The 23297-nt window shown below is 40.4% G+C and overlaps 1 pseudogene; it reads left to right on the forward strand.

Annotated features, from left to right (window-relative positions):
- The first annotated feature begins 797 nt into the window (after positions 1-797).
- Positions 798-23297, forward strand: part of LOC149180606 (beta-galactosidase 8-like) — a 195468-nt pseudogene continuing 172968 nt past the window's right edge.

A 23297-nucleotide genomic window follows, 5' to 3' on the forward strand; every position in this document is an offset into this window, starting at 1 on the left:
AGGCCTCCTCAACAACCTGCACCATCTGTCGGTTCTGCACGATGACCTCATCACGTTGTAGGCTCAGTTTCTCTATGTTGATTCTTTGTTTGCTTAACAACTGTAGCGCGCGGCCCTCCCTGACCTGCAGTTCTGCATTCACTCCGTCTAGCAGGACATAGAGTGTCTCCCGAGGGAGCGCAGCCATGTTGATTCCTACTCCTTTCAACGCACTGACCATAGGCCTTTCGGCCTCATTTTCTATAACCAGTGTCCTCTCTGGCAGCACTATTGTGTTGATCATGTGGGCGCGCAGCATTTCCTCAGCCGCGATCGTTCCTACTGCGAGGTTGGTCGAGAGAGTACTAGCCTAGAGAGTGCACAGCTACAACTCCTAAATCTATCCCCGAAGGACCCCCAACACAATATGATTCTCCTCTGCCAACTGCTGGAGGGTAGCCACGGTGACGTCGCACATCATCTCCCCTATATCGTGCAGATCTCCCTCAGTGAAGGTGATCGGGTTGAAAGAAGTCTTAGACGCTTTCAACTTCTTTCACGGCCCCACCTACTCTCTCGGGCGCTGGCACTTTAACAATGTCGTCGTTGTTTGTAGGTTTGCGCCACCCTCCTATGTCTTTGTCTCTATCTCTTTTTCCTGCTCATGCGAAGGCGACTTCCAGTCCTCGCACTACCACTCTGCTACCTTCTGTGCCTCTACTATTGCTGCCTCTTTTCTTCTCTTCTCTGCCAACTACGCCATTTGTAGTTTCACCTCCTCCTTCTACTTTTGTGCAGTCGTTGTTTTTGTCGCGGTAATGGCTGGAGCACGCCACTCCAGCGGCCATGACTCTAGCATTATGAATATGACATCATCCGTGGCCAGGTATGGTAGTTCATTCCACTTCTTCGCAGGGTCCTTACGCGCCCTGATGTAGACGTGATGGAAGTCTACCTTAAACTCCGCGAAGCTTTGTAAGTTGTTATAGACAGTGGGAGATAACCACAACTTGCGGTTAATCCCCATTCTGATGTTCATCTCCATGAACACTCTTAATATTTTACTGTCTCAGATCCTACGTGCGTCTTTAGTGTCCCACAGTGAAGCGTACTTCGCGGCCTCCAAGAGATCCCTCTCAATTGGGGGGAACTGGCTGTCCGCAGGAAATTTCCCAGCCACCAAAACTATGGATAGCAGAAGCCATGCATAGTGGAAGGTCTTCCCCTGTTCCTGTGCCTCGTAGCAATTCTCCAGGAATTCCTTGCACAAGTACTCTGACCAGTTAAACTGGACGCCCTCTGCACACTACGTGGCAAGTGCTATCACCGGCGCGGGCACCTAAACCACGTGGCACTTCTGCATAACCTTGTCAGCTAGTATCTGGGTCACAACTTTGACTACATTATTGTTGATATTGGAGATCGTGTACCCTCTCTTGTTCTTCTCCAGCTTTAATTTTTCCTTCATGGCCTCCGCGATGGCCAAGTCGGTGCTCTTTCCCTCTGAAATATTTGTTGGGTCCTCCGCCTAACAAGGGAGTTGGGTAATTCTATGAATCAGGTGGTATGTGATGGGGATGGGGTCCTCTAGCCACAAGCATCCACCATGCACCAAGAAAACAACTACCTAATGACAAAGATATTTACTGGGGTGTGATGGTAATGCGGCACCTAGAGCAGGTCCAACAACCCTGCTTTCTCTACCCCTCACAACCACTTGTGCGGCTCCAAATCTACAACTCCTGCCATAGTGTTTTTCTTCAACTTCATGAGCTGCGTGGTTTCCAAGTGTGGGAAATTTTCATGGTCTGCGAGATCCCAGTATTCAAACTTTAGACTCGTCACCCGTCCCAAGTGCGCTCCTTCAAAAATGATATCGTCAGGTAGCAGCGGAGTATGTAAAGAGCTCTTTCTCTCATATATGTCCTTGGGCACCTTTGCCTTGCCCTTCCACTGAGGAACATACATGGGCAATGTGGTCAGAGGATCCATACCCTCAGTTTCTTCCTCCATTTCTTCATCCTCCTCCTCTTCCACTAGGATTTCCTCAAGGTCTTCCTCCTCCTCATCGGTTTCCACATTAATCGCTTTCCCCTTTCTTCCGTGGTTAGTTTAGTTCTCAGCGCGTTTCAAGTGGACATGTGCACCAGAATCATAGGCTACTTATCCTTCTTGGGCCTCAGCGTGCACAGATATTTAGCGATTTCCACAACTATCCCAGTGCTTTCAGGGGCATCTCCTACTGTTATGGCCTATGCGGCCCCTTCAGTGGTCATTTCGTTGATATTCATGGCTTCCTCTGACGTGGTCATACTGTTGCTCCACAACTAAGTGCTTAAAGAATGCCTTCGATTTCAACAAATTGAATAGATCTGGGTTCATAGATCTCTATGTGCGCAATAGCTCAATTCTCAAATGACCAAGTGTTGTTTTCTAGGCAGGCCTTTGCAATTTATAGTGCCTTTTGATTTCAAATTCAACCATTCCCCCCAAATCTAGTTCATTAATGCTCCCTTGGCGGCAAATTTTCCCAAATCTTGCCCATAAAGCTTGCCTTAAATGCCTACCACCCACTCCATTTGGTCTCAAACCAAGCATCACATTGTGAATAGTGACAATAATGAACACTTTCCAGTTAACCCGCATGGCAGCGCAGCTACCCTTGCACTATTGTGGACCCTATGACACTTCGCTCTTGCATGCAGCCTTGACATCGCGCAACTCTCGGGTAGAGTAGTTTATAGTCCTGTGCATCCTTTCAATTGCCTGGAGCGCTAATACTGTGCTTCCCATGGCTAGTCAGGTGGTCGGGCCACCTATATACAGCTTCAATCAACCTTCAATCGCTTTTTTTGGGAAAAGTCTACCTTTTAACTTTACTATCTGCATCGCACACTTTACCATATGCATCACGCCACCATCGGTGATCCCTTTAGTAATATACGGTCCAATCCAAGGCATCAAGTTGATCAACTCTTAGCAGTAGTCCCAAAATTTGTCAGCGTAATCGTGCGCATCCTGTTTTATCACCACTGCCTTTTTATCAAGAAAATCCCTTTTTATTCCTTCCTCCAACTCTTTTACTTCTTCTTCTGCCATGGCGCTTTCCTCCCTCAAGCAAACCTTTTCCTTCAGAAGTTTTTGAAGCCTAAGATCAACCTACTAGATCTCTTCATTAGGTCCCAAGCGTTCCTCTTCTTTCAAGGCTCTGCGATCCGTCATATCCGCGGGCGTTTCTATTCGTGGACTAGGCATGATATATTTCATCGGTATTTCAGTGTTTGCTTCATAAACCAGCCTAGAAGACGTCTATTCCATCAGTTTCTTGCACGTCACCCTATAAGCCCATAGGACCGCTAGTATGCACAGGCCCCAATCACTTCACTGTGTATTACATACCTTGTTCAGTGCTTCGCACACTTTATTAAAGGCTTCCACATGGATAACCTTCTGCACACTTGTTCTTTCCACATTCTGTCGTTCCAATTTGAGGGACCGTTCACGCAATTGCCCCATCAACACATGCTTATTGATTGTGTTCCCCAACGCGAAGTCCATGTGCATCCGCATAGATTGTTTAGCATATGCATGTACCCACCTGGACAAATGCGCTCGTGGACCATCCCGCACATTGTATTTATCTATTAGTCGCATCTTAGGCTTCCCAAAACGCATGCACATCATTCTCCTGCATTAGCACTAGTCCTCAAAGTTTCCTTGGTGCATGCCCCACCACCTCGAAGGCGTAGCGCGCAGTACCCACTTCAAAGCCTGGAAACGTTGCTTTTCCGACAACTCCCTTTCAAATTTTTCCAAGAAAGCATCTACCTCACCTAATCCATCATAAGTAGGCAGATCCCTACTTCTGTCGATACACAGCGCAGCGATCTTTTCATCATATAACAGTTCAGTGTGGTTACCTCATGTAATCGGTTCTGCCATCGCTCTATTGCTTCATCCGAATCTGACATACAGTAGCTTTCGCGCTCCCATGAGATTCGCCCATCCATGGTGGGATTTAACTAGTCTTTCTCTGGTGCAGTTATCTTGTAGATGCAGTCCAAATCGTCGTCGCTTTCATAGTCGTGCATCGGCTCTGTATAGTGCAATCACTCAGCAGGGTCCAAAGGTATAACTACTTGTAGATACTTCTTCTAAAAAATCATCTTGTGCTTCTTCAGATTAATCACCCCATTCCTGTCACTGGCCCAATCGATTCCTAAGAGTGCGAGGTAGGGATTGTTGTCATCAACAATCTCTATTACTTCAAAGTCTGCTAGCACGCTTGCTCCTTCAATATCCATGGTGATTTCCTACAATCTCCCCATAGGTATTATTTTTTTTTGGTTCGCCATTCGCAGTTGGATAGGAGACCATTGCAACGTAGGTCTTCCCATGCACTCCCATGTCTGCTTTGGCAGAATGTTGGCATCTAATCCTAAATCCAAATTTACCTGGTCTATCTCATATTCTCCAATCTGCACGGTTAACCTCATTTCTCTTCCTGTCCTCGTCGCATGCTTTCCAATCTTCCGGACTACATGTGGTTCTCTTGATGCAGTCCCAGCGCATCTGTTAATGAGTCCTTACAATCCCTTTACAGCCTTACTATTGCACAGTAGCTTCATGCATGTTTCTAGGAATGTCATAAGAATAGATGGGTCCATTTCCCACTTCGTTCTATCCTTGATTCCTAAAGTGGAGGCATCAGCGAAGCTCTTCTTAGCTTCGATGAAGGTTTCCTTAGCACACTCCAAATCAAAATCTACTTCTTTCTTTGGAGCTTTGCGAACCCAAGTCTTATCTTCAGGTTGTTCTCCCTTATCATCTCCTATCGTAATTCCACTTCAAAGCACAATGTTCACATTTGGATCTTCCTCGCGAGGCTCAGACCTCATCATCTGTAGGTTCTGAGTCGGGGGAGGTGGTAGTGCTCCCTTGTTTCGTATCCTAGCTATCAGCGTACGACAATCCTCTGTCTCGTGATCAAACAAGGTACAACATAGAAATGATGGATGCGTTGGATTCGAACAATCACAGGAATAATGTCCTGGCCCTTCGCAATTATAGCACACCAGCTGTCCATGACCTCTTCCAGGTCCTCCTCCACCTCAGCCTCGCTCACACCCCTGAAATCTGGTTTGCGCCACTTCTGCGTTCTGGTCAAGGGGCCGCAATTTAGCCTAAACTCTATAGGTGGGAGTTCTATCCATCATCAACTCACAGCTTCTACAAAAATTACAGAACAACTGTTGTGAATTCTGTGTGTACTTTTGCAACAAATGGCAGTTGTCCATAGCATGCTTTCCTCCTATTTGACAAATCGTGCACCACAAAGTAGGCGCCGTGCTAGGTCCTGCTTGTGCCTCTAGTCTTAACAGCATCAGTCCTCCTCCCACGAGATAATTTGCGAATACGGGCAATGGTCCTTGTCATGACCCTGACCCTTACATTTAATGCACCATACCTCTTCGCACACTTCCGGTCGGGCTGTCCTGTCCTGTTTTAGACTCTGCATCTCAAGGCATAATTTTTTCAACTGCGCATGGATCTACTTAACTCCCAAGTTAGGATCCTGTATCAGGGTCTCATGCAGGCTCATCACAATCTCTAAGGCCTCTTCCTAGGTCGTTAACCTCTGTTGCGACAGCACATTCCTCAAATGCAGCGTTAGCGATGCTACAAACCATTCGCAGCGTTGTACATCCATCAAAGTCATATTAGCTTCACGAATCATGCAGTTCAGCCTCTAATACATCTCCCAAGGAGTCTCACCTAGTAGCATTGTGATCTCTTTGAATCCAATGATCTACTATGCCTCTAACTTCGGCCTGCTAAATTCTTTGTTTAGTGCAATTTGAATATCCGCGATCCCCACATCGGATTGTCATTAGAATGCTTAATATACCGGGTCAGTGCGCGATCCTGCAGATTTTTTACCAGCATCATGTTCTTTATATTATCATCTATAACTCCCTGCGCTTCCCATACATCCCTTATCATGAACCAAAATTGGTCTGGATCTTCATTTCCTAATCCCTTGAACACAGGAAATTTTATCGCACTTTCCATATTGACTCGCGAAGGTAGTACGGGTTAAGATAGAGGTGAAGACGACGAAGCTGGTGGTGGTGTGGGTGGGGGTGGTATGCACGGAATCCTCTGCCTTATCAAATTGATCGCACTTCGCGGCGAGACCTTCCCGAGCGTTTCCTCGTCCCCTCATGGAGGTGAAATCAAAGGGCTATTCTCTGGTCCCTTACTTCCTTCGTTTCTGTAGGTTTTTCCACTTTGCGTAGCTCCGGACATCAAGCTAATTGCATAACCCTCTTTTCACGCAATAACATTTTAATCCAAGTATTCAGAGACTTTACATACTTACCTCATAGTCCTTTGAGAAAGCGTCTCTCTGCCTCACTATAGCTAACTTAAGTATCCACCACGAACTCAGTAATGAATCCTCCTATAATTCGATCGAGCCAGTCATCAACAACGCGTGCAATATTATCCTCTGATGTTTCCAATATGTGCACCAACTCTTGGGTCCACACAATAGGATTGTCAATATTCCACCTTCCTTGGCTATCGGCTTCGCGATCCACTTGTACAACTCAGTAGGGAAATATGCAAAGAAAATTTTGTGGATCTCTGTGTACAGGTAGCAGTCTAACCACTCTTCCTTTGATAGTCGCGGATTCCTGTTCTCTTGCGCCACGAACTCGTGAATCCTCTTGTCCAACCAATCATCAATTTCATTTTTAGTTGGATTCCAGTGATACGACATCAGACATCTCTATGCAGATTCTGGTCCCGGCAACAGAGCCATTTGTTGGCTCGAGGGGGCCTAACCCAAGTTTGGAGTTATTTAGCCAAACAACGCCCTGTACTACTGGCCCTTTCGGCAACAGCCCGTGAAGTGCAGATTGAGGTCTCACCCAAAGTAGTATGGGGGGATGCTGGAACCAAGTTTCCGCACCCTTGAGATTTCTAAGGGGTCAGTTTAGTCCAACTGTGAATACCTTCGCATAGGTCACTTCGTGCACTTTCCTAACCAGTGAGACCTTCACGAACTGTTAGAATCTCCTTCGTGCAGCCCTAAGCAGGGTTTGAGGTGCTTCCGCACTGCTAAGGCAGTGATCTACGCTCTTTTCCTAAGTTACACTATGGATATTACTTATCCTCTTATAACTGTCAGTTAACTTCGCATAAATAGATGCTTATCTTATATTCACTTATTCAACACATTCATATAAGTTCGCGCAACAAATAAACAGTAAACTTGCAATTCATACCCAATATACTTCAATGCATAAAACAGGAAAAAGACACAAAGAATGATAAGAAACTTCTATTTATTATTACTTCAATCAGTTACATACTCAACCCACCCTGTGCACTTAGCTACAGTGATCTGCACACTTAGCTACGAACTACTAGGCCTCTGGTCACTTAACTGCAGAGCCTTCTCCTACTCTACAACCCAAAGACTCAACTTTACACTTCAACTTAGACTTAATGCTTCATCTTCCCTTATATTGTTCTATTAGATTAGATTTACACTTAGAGCCTCACTCTATCTATACAATCACATGGTCTGTGGACCATGGGTAGAACTCTCAAGTCGACACTTCATTACAAAATTAAGGGTGAACAATCCTATGACTCAATTACAACTTCGTGCTCCACGCCAACAAATCGCAGAGTCTTTACATCGGACTTAGTCAAAACTTGGGCTTTAAGCCCCAAAACCTGTCATGGGGTATCCCGCACCCAACAATCTATTGGAATCATATTTTTCAGTTTATAGCTTCTCAAATAAGGAAAATATTACTTTTTCACTGCTCAAGGCCGCCCCCTGTGTCAAGGATTGGTGGGAAGCATACAATGAAAAAACGACTGAACAACCCTCTCTATTTATAGCCATCCCCTCTTGGAACTCTTTTAGAGGCACCATCAAGGAATAGTATTACCCCATGGCAAGCTATGAGGACAAGTACATATAGTTTACCACACTATGACAACAAAGGGACCAAGATGTGCATGTGTTCACAAATATTTTTCATACTCTGCGCCCAAAGTTGGGTATCAAATAATCTAAGTGACATCTAGTTCTCAAGTACTGCAAATGCCTACACAAATACATTCAAGAAGAAATGGAGTTATTGGACATATGCTCACTTGGTGTGGCATTCCAATATGTTTCCAAGGTTAAACAAAAAATGAAACAAAAGAAGCACGACTTTGGATCTGTGAATTAGAAGAAGGTGGAGTGGCCCAGGACATCCCATCGATGCCACAAGCAAAAAATGCCACCATGGAGAGAAATAAGGACACATGAAAGTGGTGTGAGTTACACAAGAGCCCCACTCACAACAAAAATGAGCATCACACCAAGTAGTCACCGGTGTTAGAAAATTATATATTACGGAGCAATGGAACACATAAAATATTGCAGAAATATAAAAACAGAGAACGCACAAAACAAGAGAGACACAGATATACGTGGTTCACCCAGTTTGGGCTACGTCCACCACGAACAGCCAGTCCTTCCTTTCTATTATCCAGCAAAATGAAGAGACACAACCTACAACAAATCCGCTGTACTATCCTCTTTTTCTCTCACAGTCTCACCTCTCTGTTTCTCGCTCACAGAATACACATCTCAAATATAGTACCCTCATACAAAGAGAGGGGTTGCCTTCAAGGGCAAAAAACCCTAAACTAAACATAAGTTCTACCGTCAGATCATCCGCCTAATGAACGGCCTAGATTGACTAGAAATTACTATACTTTTACAGGGAAATTTTACATTTGTTTTTTAGCTTCGGGGTGCTGCCCCCGAGCCCCCACGGGGGACCGCTAGCCCCCGGACCCCCCAGCCGTGGGGGATCGGCCCCCGCGGGGGGGACAAGTCCCCCCCGCACCCCCCCGTGTGGAGGGGTGTACAAACTTCCTGGGGTATACATCCGACTGAAACAAAGACCTCTGAACAATCATGTTCCACACACAACAATCTCCCACTTGGAGAATGATTGTAGAAACTCCACCGCTGCTTCATTTGATGGACAATGACTCCTCTTTGGACCTGGTTGTTTCTCATCTTCATCATCATCCTTGAAGACGAATTGAAATTGAGCATATTCTCAGTTTCTCCCTGGTTACAACTTTTGTTAGCATATCTGCAGGATTCTGGCTAGTGTGTATCTTTTCCAGCTTCAACTCTCCATCCTTCAACACTGATCGTATGAAATGGTACTTGAGTTGTATGTGTTTAGTCCTAGAATGAAATGTTGAGTTCTTTGCAAGATGAATGGCATTTTGAATATCACTGTATAACGTGCCCATATCATGCTCCTTACCCAATTAAGCCATAAACCTTTGTAACCAAATCATTTCTTTACTAGCCTCTGTAGCAGCAACATACTCTACTTCTATTGTTGAACGTGAAACAACACTTTGGATTTTTGAAACCCAATTGACAGTTGTTCCTCCAACAATAAATACATATCTTGTAGTGCTCCTCCTGTTATCTCTGTCACCGGCCATATCTGCATCAACATATCCTTGTAGGGAGATGTTTGAACCACCAAAGCATAATGCTTTATTTGTGGTACCTTTCAAATATCTGAGAATCCATTTCACTGCCATCCAATGTTCCTTTCATGGATTGTTCATGTATCTGCTTACAACTCCCACTGCATGTGCAATATCAGGCCTTGTGCAGACCATTGCATACATTAAGCTTCCAACTACTGATGCATATGGAACTTTAGATATATAATCCATGTCTTCTTGGGTCTTTCGGCACATTTCCTTGCTAAGTTTGAAATGGCTAGCAAAAGGTGTACTAACTGGTTTTGCATTGTGCATGTTAAATCTTTTCAACACCTTTTGTATGTACTCATTCTGAGACAATGTTAATTTACGATTTTTCCTGTCTCTAGTTATTCTCATACCAAGGATTTGTTTTGCAGCTCCAAAATCCTACATTGCAAATGAATTTGCCAATTTTCTTTTGAGCACATTTATTTCCTGCATGTTAGATCCTCCAACAAGCATGCCATCTACATACAATAACAATATAATATAGCTGCCATCATTTTGCTTTTTCAAATAAACAAAATGATCAGAGTGACATCTAGTATAACCTTGTTCTGACATAAACTTGTCAAATTTTAGATACCACTGCCTTGGAGCCTGTTTTAAGCCATACAAGCTCTTCTTCAACCTGCACACTAGTTTCCCCAATTCAGCCATAAAATGGTTCTGATTGAAGTCATTTTAACAACAGGAGAAAACATTTCATCAAAATCAATACCTTTCTTCTGTGCAAACCCCTTCACCACAAGTCTAGCTTTATACCTCTGTTTTCCTCCATCTGCTTCCTTAAGCCTGTAAACCCATTTATTCTTCAATGTAGTTTTTCCTACAGGCAACCTGACTAAATCCCAAGTCTGGTTATGCATTAAGGAGTCCATCTCTTCTTCAATGGCTACCTCCCACTTCTTCCTGCTTTCAACCTGCATTGCTTCTTCATAACATTCGAGTTCACCGGAATCAGTCAACAATAAATAATATAATGAAGGAGAGTATCGTTCAGGGGGTCTACTTATCCTGGTAGATCTTCTAACACCACTTTCCGGGTGTTTGGGGTGCCTGTTGTTGTTGTGGTGGTTGCTGTTGTTGTGGTTGTTGATTATTATTATTTTTAGGCACCTTTCCTTTTTCAATGATTTCATCAAGAACTGCGTATTCCTTGTTTTCCTTTTCCTGTTTCTTTTCCTGCAACTCATTCTTATACAAGACCTTTTCATTGAATATTACATATCTGCTCCTAATGATTTTGTGATTTTCGTAATCATATAAGTAATAACCAAAATCATTAACACCATATCCAATAAAGGTACATTTCTTTGACTTTGCCTCAAGCTTTGTTCTATTTTCTTTATCAATATGGACAAAGGCCTCACAACCAAAAGGCTTTAAAAAGGCATAGTTTACCTTTTTACCTGTCCATACTTCCTCTGGAACACCACCATCCAAGGAACTTGAAGGCCCTCTGTTTATTAGATAAACAGTAGTATCTACAACATCTGCCCAAAACTGTAAAGGAAATCCTGCATCCAATCTCATGCACCTTGCATGCTTCATGTTTATTCTGTTCATCCTTTCTGACACACCATTTTCTTGTGGTGTTCTTGGAACTGTCTTCTCTCTATGAATTCCATGCTCTGAACAATACCTATCAAACTCTTTGCTACAATATTCACCTCCATTGTCTGATCTAAGACACTTCAATTTCTTTCCTGTCTCAATCTCAACCAAAGCTTTCCATTTCTTGAAAGTATAAAATACATCAGATTTATTCTTAATACAATAAATCCAAGTTTTTCTAGTTGCATCATTAATAAAAGTAACATAATAACGAGAGCCGTCGAGAAATGATACCTGAGCAGGTCCCCATACATCTGTATGCACAAGCTCTAATTTTTCATTCTTCTTTTCTTTCCCAACTCTGAGAAATCTGACTCTCTTCTGTTTTCCATAAATGCAATTCTCACAGAAGTCCAAATCAACATTCTTCAAACCTGGCAACAATTTCCTTGAGTGAAGAATCTTCATTCCCTTTTCACTCATGTGTCCGAGCCTATGATGCCATAATGTTGCATCTGCTCCTTTGGAAGTTAAAGCATTAACAAAGTTAGAAATACCATTGCATAAATACAATGTACCAACCTTTTCGCCTTTTGCTATTACCAGGGCTCCTTTGGTGACCTTCCAAGTTTTATATGTGAAAGTTGTCACACAACCTTCACTACCTAACTGCCCTGTTGAAATCAGATTTTTCTTTAGATCTGGAACATGCCTTACCTCCTTTAATAGCCATTGGTTTCTATTCTGCTGTTTTACAAGAACCTTACCCATTCCAACGATTTTACAGGGTTTATCATCACCCAGACGAACTTGTCCAAAATCTCCTTGAACATAGTCATGAAAGTATTTCTTATTAGGTGTGGCATGGAATGAAGCCCCTGAATCTACCACCCAGGAATCAGTAACATTTTCGAAAGAAAGAATCAAAGCATCTTGTAACACCTCACCTGTCACATTTGCTTCATGATTGTTTTCTTGTTGTGCATCTCCTTCTTTTCCCTTCCGAGATCTACAGTCTTTCTTTAGTTGTCCTTTCTTTCCACATTTCCAGCACACTATCCCCGATCTGGACTTGGATCTGCCTTTCCTTGATTTACTGTGATATCCTGAGCTCTTTCCTCTTTCCATTTTTCTTCCTCTAGACTCTGCACTCAAAGCATTTCCCGATGTCTCACCGGAGCTTTTCCGTCGCATTTCCTTGCTAAGGATAGCACCGACAACATCATCAAACTTTAAAGTACTAGATCCAGAAACGGAGTTACTAATGGCCATTACCAAACCATTCCAACTTTCTGGTAATGAGCACAAGAATAACAGAGCTCTAACTTCATCATCAAAGTTTACCCCTACAGAACTTAACTGACTTATAACTGTATTAAAATCATTTAAATGGTTTGCAACAGACCCACCTTCCGACATATTCATATTAAATAACCGTTTCATAAGAAATACCTTGTTTGAGGCCGAGGGTTTTACATATAGTTTCGACAACGTCTGCATCAAACCCTCTGTCGTGGTTTCCTTCGAAATGTTGAAGGCGACTGACGCAGCAAGGCACAACCGTATTGTTCCGAGTGCCTTTCGATCGAGAAGGTTCCATTCTTCGTCTTTCATACCCGTCGGCATCTTTGTTTTTCCACCCAATGGTAGGTATAGATATTTCTGATACAGATAATCTTCCATCTGCATCTTCCACAGCGAGAAGTTTTGGCCGTTAAATTTCTCGACCCTAAACTTACCATCTTCCGCCATTGCTCCCACTCGAACCAAGAACCCTTGTTTCCTGCGAGTTTATCAGCCAAATAGACCTTCGGCTCTGATACCAGTTGTTAGAAAATTATATATTACGAAGCAATGGAACACATAAAATATTGCAGAAATATAAACACAGAGAACGCACAAAACAAGAGAGACACAGATATACGTGGTTCACCCAGTTTGGGCTACGTCCACCCCGAACAGCCAGTCCTTCCTTTCTATTATCCAGCAAAATGAAGAGACACAACCTACAACAAATCCATTGTAATATCCTCTATTTTCTCTCACAGCCTCACCTCTCTGTTTCTTGCTCACAGAATACACATCTCAAACACAGTACCCTCATACAAAGAGAGGGGTTGCCTTCTAGGGCAAAAAACCCTAAACTAAACATAAGTTCTACCGTCAGATCATCCGCCTAATGAACGGCCCAGATTGACTAGAAATTACTATACTTTTACAAGGCAATTTTACATTTGTTTTTTAGCTTCGGGGGCGCTTCCCCCGAGCCCCCGCCAGGGGACCACTGGCCCCAGGACCCCCCAGTCGGGGGGATCGGCCCCCCCGGACCCCCGTGGGGGGGACAAGTCCCCCCCGCATCCCACCCTCCCGTGGAGGGGTGTACAAACTTCCTGGGGTATACATCCGGCTGAAACAAAGACCTCTGAACAATCATGCTCCACACACAACAACCGGGTGGTCGAGTTGAACGCTTCATAGTCTGATGCATCTTTTTGATTTTGAGCTAGAACCTAAGAAGGGGAATAAAAGGGGAAGCAGATTATTGGTACATAACCTAGTGTCATTGTTTCCACCACCAAGGTCTAGAAGACAAACCTTGAAAATCCAGAGGAGAGGGGGAGTCTCTTCCACTCACATATGTAGGTGAAGGGTTCTATTTTATAGTTCATTGTCGATAGTGAAAGGCAAAAGAACCTAACTTTAGTAAAGGTCATGAACCATTTTAGCCTACTGATGGGCCTCTAAATTAGACATAAATTAAGGCTCGTGCTTCTAAATTAAACATAAATTAAGGCCTATGACCATCCTTCACCACATTAAACCTCTATTTTTGCAATAGATAATGTATTTTTAACTTTAATATATTCATTAGGAAGGTTTATGAATAATTTCATATTTGTGCCTAATATTATTTTTTTTGTGGAATATTATGAGAATATTGGGCAGATTATGAGGATTTGGAGGAGGAAATAATTTAGGGACTTGCTCCCTACTACAGGAGCATCAATATTAAATAATAAATCAACAATATATTAAGGAATTATGGCACAAATTTTGGAACTCCGATGATTGAGAAAATCTAGGAATGTGTTCCCTGACATTTAATGCAGATTCCCAGTATTGGGAACCAATTCCACTAATCAAGGGATTTTGGTGGGGAAAGCTTCCTCCTTTCATGGGGAATTATTCCTAATCATTTTGTATAAGTACCCAGTTGAATTTTCATCTATGGATAGATTTTTATTAGTGTTCTTGTGGACAGAACTCATATTTTTGCAGCTCCATTGTATTTTCTTGCAGGGATGTAATTGTATTGAAGAAAATAATGAAGATTGGTGTCATGTTCAGCTTCTAAATCTTGTTCTCCTCCATATTTCTTTGAGTTTCCTTGGACTTTTCCATCCCACAAGTCTCATATCCCTTTTGTAGCATTTTCTTTCCTTCTTTTCACTTCTTATTCACATGCATCTCTTGTTTTTATTTCTTTCCCTTTCTGCATTTAGTATTAATGATTTATTGTTGTAAGATTAGGTTAAATGGTTGATGTAAGTTCTTTTGCAGGATCGCACGCATAATTTAATCCTTGGAGAATATTCGGAAGGTCACAATAATCATTAAGCTACTTGGATTAGTCTCCGTATTCCCAAATCTAGATTTCTAGAACTCCTTTGTAGCGAAGAACAATATTTTTCCTCTACTTTTTAGAGCATGCTAACGAGCTTAAAACGAGTTGGTTCCACTTGCATTATATAAAAAAAAAATTCTATTTAATTAAAAAAATTACTCCATTGCATTTGCACTTGATTAGGTTAGGCATTTGATAGATTTACTAGCTCACTAGTTCTCGAATTTCTGATTTTTAGACTAGTAATTTTCCGTTATTTAATATATATTTCCCATGTATAGATAAATTCGTGGACAAATGTAGAAAATAGTGTGTGTTGTTTCATGGGGACCTCACCCCGTTCGCCTCATCCACCCATGTCGCCAAAATCCACTAAAGTCTCAATCGGAATTCTTGTTTTATAAGCAAAAATTATCATTTCCATTGAGCAAATCTACCCATATTGAAGCCCTTGCTTGAGTTCTGGGTAGTGTCCACTATCTCCATGCCTTATTCTTCCATTATCTACCTTTTCCAAGCTCCATTCCACCTTCTAGACCACTTCCTAAGCTTTTGGCTTGCTTTTTGTAATAAAACACGGGATCCTGTAGACATCATGTAGGAACTAGTACTTCCTATAGACATCGTGTAGGAAAACCTGTAGCGGCCTATTTTGAGCCCGAATTGAGAAAAATCATCACTAGAAGCCAAGATTAAGCCCCTACTTTCCCTCCAATACATCTGAACCATTCTACTCCTTTTCCTCCACACTTGTCTCCCTTGCCAAAGAACCAAGCAAGATTAGCATTTACATATTTCAAGCAAAAAGATAAAAGGGAAAAAGTTATTTTATATTTATTCATGCACACAACAGTTAGCACTCTCTAGATCAGATTCCATGATCAGTTAGTTTAAATCATCACATATGAGAAATAGGGTTAAGTTATGTGTCTTTGAAATTTAGATCATGATCTTTATGCAATTAGAATATGTTTCTTTCCTTGTACTTTATTTCTTGCAACAGGTTAAGGTTTCCATTTCAGTTCATTTTCTGCAATTAGTTTAGTGTTTGATTTCAATACATGCACTCCATTACATCATGACAGCAAAGGAAGGACACATTATATGTTGCACATATAGTGCTAGTACTTATTAAGTTTGTACAAACCCCGGGTTGATAATTAAAAGTCGGTAGGCTAGGGAGTTGCAGCATTCTTGTTGCAATAATGAGGCTCATCACTTTTTGGCACCATTGCCGAGGAGGTGTCAAAGTATGCATTTTTTTCTTCCCTAGTTGATTCATTTACTTTTACTTTTTTCAAAAACAAAAAATAATTGCATTAGTCATATCTCATTTCAAAAATAGAAAAGTGCATTGCATTAGTGTTTTCATTCAATCATAAAAACAAAAAATCTCCAACACCAACCCACCCCCCATTTGATCACGTGGTGCAGTAAGAACCACATCACCATTCACTTTTGAAGGTCGAAGAAGAAGATGCCAAATAATGTAGAAGAAATGGATGGAGATGATGACAATGAGGAATACCCTCTCGGATTTGCCATTCACGATACTGATGGTAGTGTTCACATGAAGAACATCCCTCCTTCTTTTCTTCCAAAATTTCATGGTCTAAGGTCAGAGGATCCGGAAACCTTTCTCTTTGAATTTGAAATTATGTAGATCTTATGGTTACTTATTAAAAACTCAGAAACTGAGATTTTTTCCATCAACATTGAAAGATAGAGCTCTTAAATGGTTCATGAGTTTAGGGACTAATTCAATAAGATCATGGAATGATATACAAAAGAAATGTCTTGAAAAATATAAAGATCGTGATCTCAATGAAGAAATCTTTAGAATGAATCAAAGAGAAGATGAGAGATTTGAGGATCTAGTAGAGAGGTTCATGTATAATCTTAAGAGGGGAAAACTACATCATTTAGGATCTAACACACTAAAAACCCTCTTACTTACAAAAATTAGGGATGAGTGGATTTATCTCCTTGATATCATGAGTAGAGGTGATGTATACCAATTATCATTTGAAGAAATTTGCGAAACAAGCAAACACATATAAAGAGGAAGGGAAAGGGTAGGTAAATTATCATCAATATCGGTAACTCAAGCTAAACTTGGAAATTTGTTTGATGACTTTGAAACATAAATTCTTCGCAATATAACCAAACAAGTAGAAATGTTAAGAATTCAAAATGAGAAAAACGAAGATGTTGATATTTGTGTCATTCATGCAGAATCACATTATATTAAATATCTCCCCTCATTATGAAGGTTGAAGAAAATTTACCAAGAGTACAATGGAGCAAGTCAATTGCCAATGCAACTATGTTATGTAGCTCCAATAGGGCCATGGCAGCCTATTCAACATGATATGATACAAGAGCCTAATTCACAATTTCAAGCTTATGCACATCCATATCAAAGTAATTGGAGCACACCCTTTCCTTTGCAACATTGGCCATCTCAACCCCAAATCCAATCTTGGCAATAAGGTTGGTAAGGAACTTATGGGATTCATCCACAATATCTTCAATATTTTCCTCAATATCCTCCATACCCAACTCCATGTTATCCTTACCATTCACCTCCACCACAACCACAAACACAACCACATCCATCTCAAATATACACTCCCACTCAACTACCTGTACCACCATTTCCAAACCCACACATAGAAGTAGCTTAGCCCACTTACAATGTTTAGGTACAACACTTCCAAACATCTCCTCTAGAGCTAAATGGTATTTACCATAGCTCAGGAAGGACATTACAAAAAATTTATTCTCTTAATGCCATTGAGGGAAAACATGCAGAAAGAGAAGATTCGAAAGAGAAGATCAAATAATCATGGGTTGCACTTGATGTAGAGCAGACTCAAAATTAGAGATTAAGAAAGCTCCCTCATGGTTACCATCAAATCCTCCATGTGTTCAAGAGAACAATCAGCAAAAAGAGGAAGATTTGAAGGTCATGGTAGAAGAAGACATGAAGAATGATATAGATAAGCAAGTGGACTTGGGAATCAAAACTATATTCAAATATGGTTCCAGACAGTCATTAAGTTGCAGCAATACCCTCTTCTTAAAATGTGCTTGATATCATCAAATTCAAATCATTTGGTATCTAAAATCTAGGTACATGTCAAATCATATATTGTAAGCCTACAAATCATTGTATCTATCATCTTGATGTGCACATGACTCCATTGGAAGTATTGAGTTTGTTTTTCAAGTAGAGTAGGGTAAAAAAACAAATGAAAAATAAGATAAAAGAAGTAAAATCTCATGTGAAAACCTCCCTTGAGGCACTTGAAATTGGCTCATTGATTGAAAACCTCCACGAAGCAGTCAATGGGTTGGGCAAAAAAAAGATCCTAGGTGAAAACCTCCTTTGAGGTGCCTAGGTAGACCTACTAGTTGAAAACCTCCTTGAGGTGGCTAGTAGGCCTAAAAGAAAAAAATTAAAAGGGAAAAAATTAAAAAGAAACTCTGCCCTGTGTGTCTCTCTAATGAATGCATGTACTCTCCAACATCTACAAACAACAAAAACAAGTTGGCACCAAAAAAGAAAAGATTGGTCAAGCCTAGTCAAAATAAGTCAAATTGTGACTTTCTCCTCCTTTGCTCAAATGCTCCAGCAAGGCCAAGGCCAAACCAATCCATCACCCTCATCTATTTCCACCATCCACCCATCATTCTCAAGTCTTTCCCATTCAATTTGATTTTTGTCGAAAAAACTACAGGAATGCTCTGTTTTACTACAGGAAACAAAAATACATAGAGCAGAAATTTATTTTTGCCATAACTTGAAACCCATACATCAATTTGCCAAGTTGTTTCATGTGGAGATGCATATGGATTATGGTAACATGTTCAAGTAATTTTAACAAATTCCAGTACATGGTTTCCAAGAAATCGGCCTCCATCACCTACAACCATTTTTTAATTTTATCGATATCCATGCATCCAGTTAAAAACATGTTTCATGGGAAGATGCATATGGATGATGGTAATATGACCAAGCAATTTCAGCAAATTCCAGTGCACAGTTTCCAAGAAATCGACCTCCATCACCTTCAACCATTTTTAGTTTTTCTCGAGATTTGTGCATCCATTGGCCAAATTGTTTTTATGGGGAGGTGCATAATGATGATGGCAACATGCTTCAAAAGTTTTAGGTCAATCCATTCTACCATTTGGAGATTATATGGACAAAACAAGTTTGTTACAAGAGGTTGTCCTAAATTACTATAGGATCTCTACAAGGAGTTATGAACTACTACAAGGTTTCTACAAGAAGGTCGAGATGAAGCTACAAGATGTAATATGATGGAGAAATGGGTCAAAAGGTCAGGTATTCTTTAGGGAAGATTGATATAGGTCCCCCAACACTTGCACATCAACATCAACTCAGCAGTAGCATGCATGTCTCTCCAATAACCATAAAGTAGGTACAAGTATGAAATATTCTTGACCTCTTCTCTTGAGCATATTATAGTTAGAAAATTTTTTTCAATGCATAAGAGATGAGGTTTTATAAGCGAAATATGGGTCAGCAGTCTCAGCTACCTTCAACTAGTTAATTACAACTCACTCCTTCACTCATGCAATGTTGAAAAGTCAAATTATGAAGGGCGATGATTTCAAGGAATGAGGACAACAGTTAAAAGAAGAAATTTTTGCAAAGGCCAAGTAACCAAGCACTCCAAGCCATCCATACACTTCATATTCACTATCTATCCATCATTCATCCATCCCATTTCATAATTTCGAAAACAAACCCTACACTCTGAGCCCTAGCATCATCCTCCAAACCCTCTAAATCATTTTTCATCACTCCCATACATTTAAAAGACTCTGAAAGAGAAATAATGATTGTTACAGGAAGACATAATCTTGCTATAAGAAGGAAGAAAGGAACAAATGGTGCTAAAACACCAAAAGAAAAAGGCAGTGCCTAAGAGAGACCTAATCAAAACAGAAAACTCCAAGGCTATTAGCCAATCATCTAGGCCACAAAAGAGCTAATGGTCTCAAGAAACAATGATTTTTCTTTGCACAAATATGTTTCTGGGCTTGTCCTTGCAAAAATTACAGCCAAGTTTCTTAATGCACAAGAGAGAGGCCACTAGGGCCATGAATGAGGCACAATGAGGTCACTAAGTTGCTCAGAGGATGAGCAACACTTTCAATAGGGGGTATGATGGGCCTCTAAATTAGACATAAATTAAGGTCCATGCTTCTAAATTAAACAAAAATTAAGGCCTATGACCATCCTTCAACACATTAAACCTCTCTTTTTGCATTAGATAATGTATTTTTAACTTTAATATATTCATTATGATGGTTTATGAATAATTGCATATTTGTGCCTAATATTATTTATTTTTGTGGAATATTATGAGAATATTGGGCATATTATGAAGATTTGGAGGAGGAGACAATTTACGGACTTTCTCCCTACTACAGGAGGATCAATATTAAATAATAAATCAATAAGATATTATGGAATTATGGCACAGATTGTGGAATTCCAATGATTGAGAAAATCTAGGAACGTGTTCCCTGACATTTAATACAGATTCCTAGTATTGGTAACCAAATCCACTAATTATGGTGGTGAAAACTTCCTCCTTTCATGGGGAATGATTCCTAATCATTTTGTATAAGTAACCAAATCCACTAATTATGGTGGGGAAAACTTCCTCCTTTCATGGGGAATGATTCCTAATCATTTTGTATAAGTAACCAGTCAAATTTTCCTCTAGGGATAGATTTTTATTAGTGTTCTTGTGGAGAGAACTCATATTTCTGCAGCAGCATTGTATTTTCTTGCAGGGATGTAATTGTATTGATGAAAATAATGAATATTGGTGTCATTTTTAGTTTCTAAATCTTGTTATCCTCCATAGGTATTTGAGTTTCCTTGGGCTTGGCCATCCCAGGAGCCTCAAAGCCATTTTGTATCATTTTCTTTCCTTCTTTTCACTTCTTATTCGCATGCATCTCTTGTTTTTATTTATTTCTATTTATGCATTTAGTATTAATGATTTCTTGTTGTAGGATTGGGTTAATGGTTTATATAAGTTCTTTTGCAGGATCACAAGAATCATTTCATCCTTGGAAAATATTTGGAAGGTCAAAATAATCATTGAGCTACTTGGATTAGTCTCTTTATTCCCAAATCTAGATTTCTGGAACTCCTTTGTAGTGAAGAACAATAAATTTCAGCGATTTTTTAGAGTTGCTAACAAGCTTCAAACAATTTGGTTCCACTTTCATTAGATCACAAAAACATTCTATTTAATAGCAAAATTTACTCCATTTCGTTTGCACTTAATTAGTTTAGGCATTTGATAGATTTACTAGCTCACTAGTTCTCAAATTTCATTTTTTTATACTAGTAATTTTCCATTATTTAATAAATGTTTCACATGTATAGATAAATTTTTGGATATATGTAGAACATAATGCGTATTTTTGCATGGATACCTCACCTCGTTTGCCTCATCCACCCATGTCGCCAAAATCCACTAAAGTCTTAAACTAAATTCTTGTTTTATAAGAAAAAATTGCCATTTCCATTGAGCAAATCTACCCATATTGAAGCCCTTGCTTCAGTTATGGGTAGTGTCCACAACCTCCATGCCTTATTCTTCCATTATCCACCTTTTCCAAACTTCTTTCCACCTTCTAGACCAATTCCTAATATTTTGGCTTGTTTTTTTGTAATAAAACAGGGGATGTTGTAGACATCCTGTAGGAACTAGTACTTCCTGTAGACATCATGTAGGAAAACCTGTAGTTGCCTGTTTTGAGCCCGAATTGAGAAAACTCATCACTAGAAGCCAAGATTAGGCCACTATTTCCCCCCCAAGCCATCTGAACCATTCTACACCTTTTCCTCCACACCTGTCTCCCTTGCCAAAGAACCAAGCAAGATTATCATTTACATTTTTCAAACAAAAGGATGAAAAGCAAAAAGTTATTTTATATTTATTCATGCACACAGCAGTTAGCACTCTCTAGATCAGATTCCATGCTCAGTTAGTTTAAATCATCACATATGATAAATAGGGTTAAGTTAGGTGTCTTTTACATTTAGTTCATGATCTTTATGCAATTATAATATGTTTCTTTCCTTGTATTTTATTTCTTGCAATAGGTTAGGGTTTCCATTTCAGTTTATTTTTTGCAATTAGTTTAGGGTTTGATTTCAGTACATGCACTCCATTACATCTGTTATCAGGAAATCTAGTGTCCATGTAGAGCTGCTAGTCCCACTAAGACTAGTAGCTATCTTAGAAACAAACAAACTAAAACTACTTTCGTTTTCCTTTGTGAGAAGTAGATAAGAGGGGAACAAAGGAGACCAACCTCTATCTTGTGCTTGGTTCCTTGCTTGATTCCTCTCCCTTCTGATAGATCTTTGCCACTCGCTTCCTCGTCTACCCAGCTTCAAAGAGCACCTACAAAATCAAAGCAGCATAACACTATCCAAGAACAGAGATCTACTATCACAAACAATATAGGACCAGATATATATTGAGCACACAAATGCATATATCATCAATCATACAAGAATGTGGAGGAAAACTTGAATAGCTTTATTAATATCAAGAATATCAAAGAGGATTACAACCAATTGTTCTGACCCAGCGTCATCCTCTCAGCAAGAAATCCCTTCTTCACCTCATGAAAAGCTTAGATCACCCAACACTATGATGTTACACCAAGAAACCAGTAGCACTTCCTTACAAGATACAAAATTCCTGCCTCTGGATCTCTGGGATGAGGGATCCATATATAGATGATTGCAAGGGGGTGAGTCAGCTTCTGGGATTTTGATTAGTGTCCTCTCTCTGATAGTTCTTCATTCCACTTGGAGATTGATGATCTCTTACTCATCCCTGGGCAAATTCAGAGAGGCAAGTGTCACAGGAGAAGTTTCTGGAAGATTCCATGATCATCCACCTCGCAAACTATCTCTGCCATTTGTCCACTCTCACCCATCGCACCTCCTGTGTGTATTTAGGTAGGATGCATCGCACCTCCCGTGTGCATTTAGGTGGGATGCATAGCACTTTGACCATGGAGCAGGTGAGATGGTCCAATTTTGACCCGTTCTGAGTAGTTTTTCATGGAGAACTTGTGGGAGATGATGTAATCAGCTGACTTTGTTCTTTTAGGGGATGGAACAACACCTTTAGGGACTTAGGAGCCCTTGGTTTATGGACATGTTTGATTGGGGTTGCAGTGCCCAAAAATGTCTATAACAACATCATGACAACAAAGGAAGGACACATTGTATGTTGCACATATAGTGCTGATACCTCTTAAGTTTGTACAAACCCCGAGTTGATAATTAAAAGTCGGTAGCCTTGGGAATTGCAGCATTCTAGTTGCAATACCGAGGCTCGTCACTTTTTCGCACCATTGTGGGTAGGTGTCAAAGTATGCATTGTTTTCATCCCTAGTTGATTCATTTCTTTTTTATTTTTGCAAAAACAAAAAAATAATTGCATTAGGCATATTTCAT

The sequence above is a fragment of the Pinus tabuliformis genome, chromosome 3_2 (genome assembly GCF_031772625.1).
Source record: "Pinus tabuliformis cultivar Carrire ecotype Pingquan chromosome 3_2, CPIR1, whole genome shotgun sequence".
NCBI lineage: Eukaryota > Viridiplantae > Streptophyta > Pinopsida > Pinales > Pinaceae > Pinus > Pinus tabuliformis.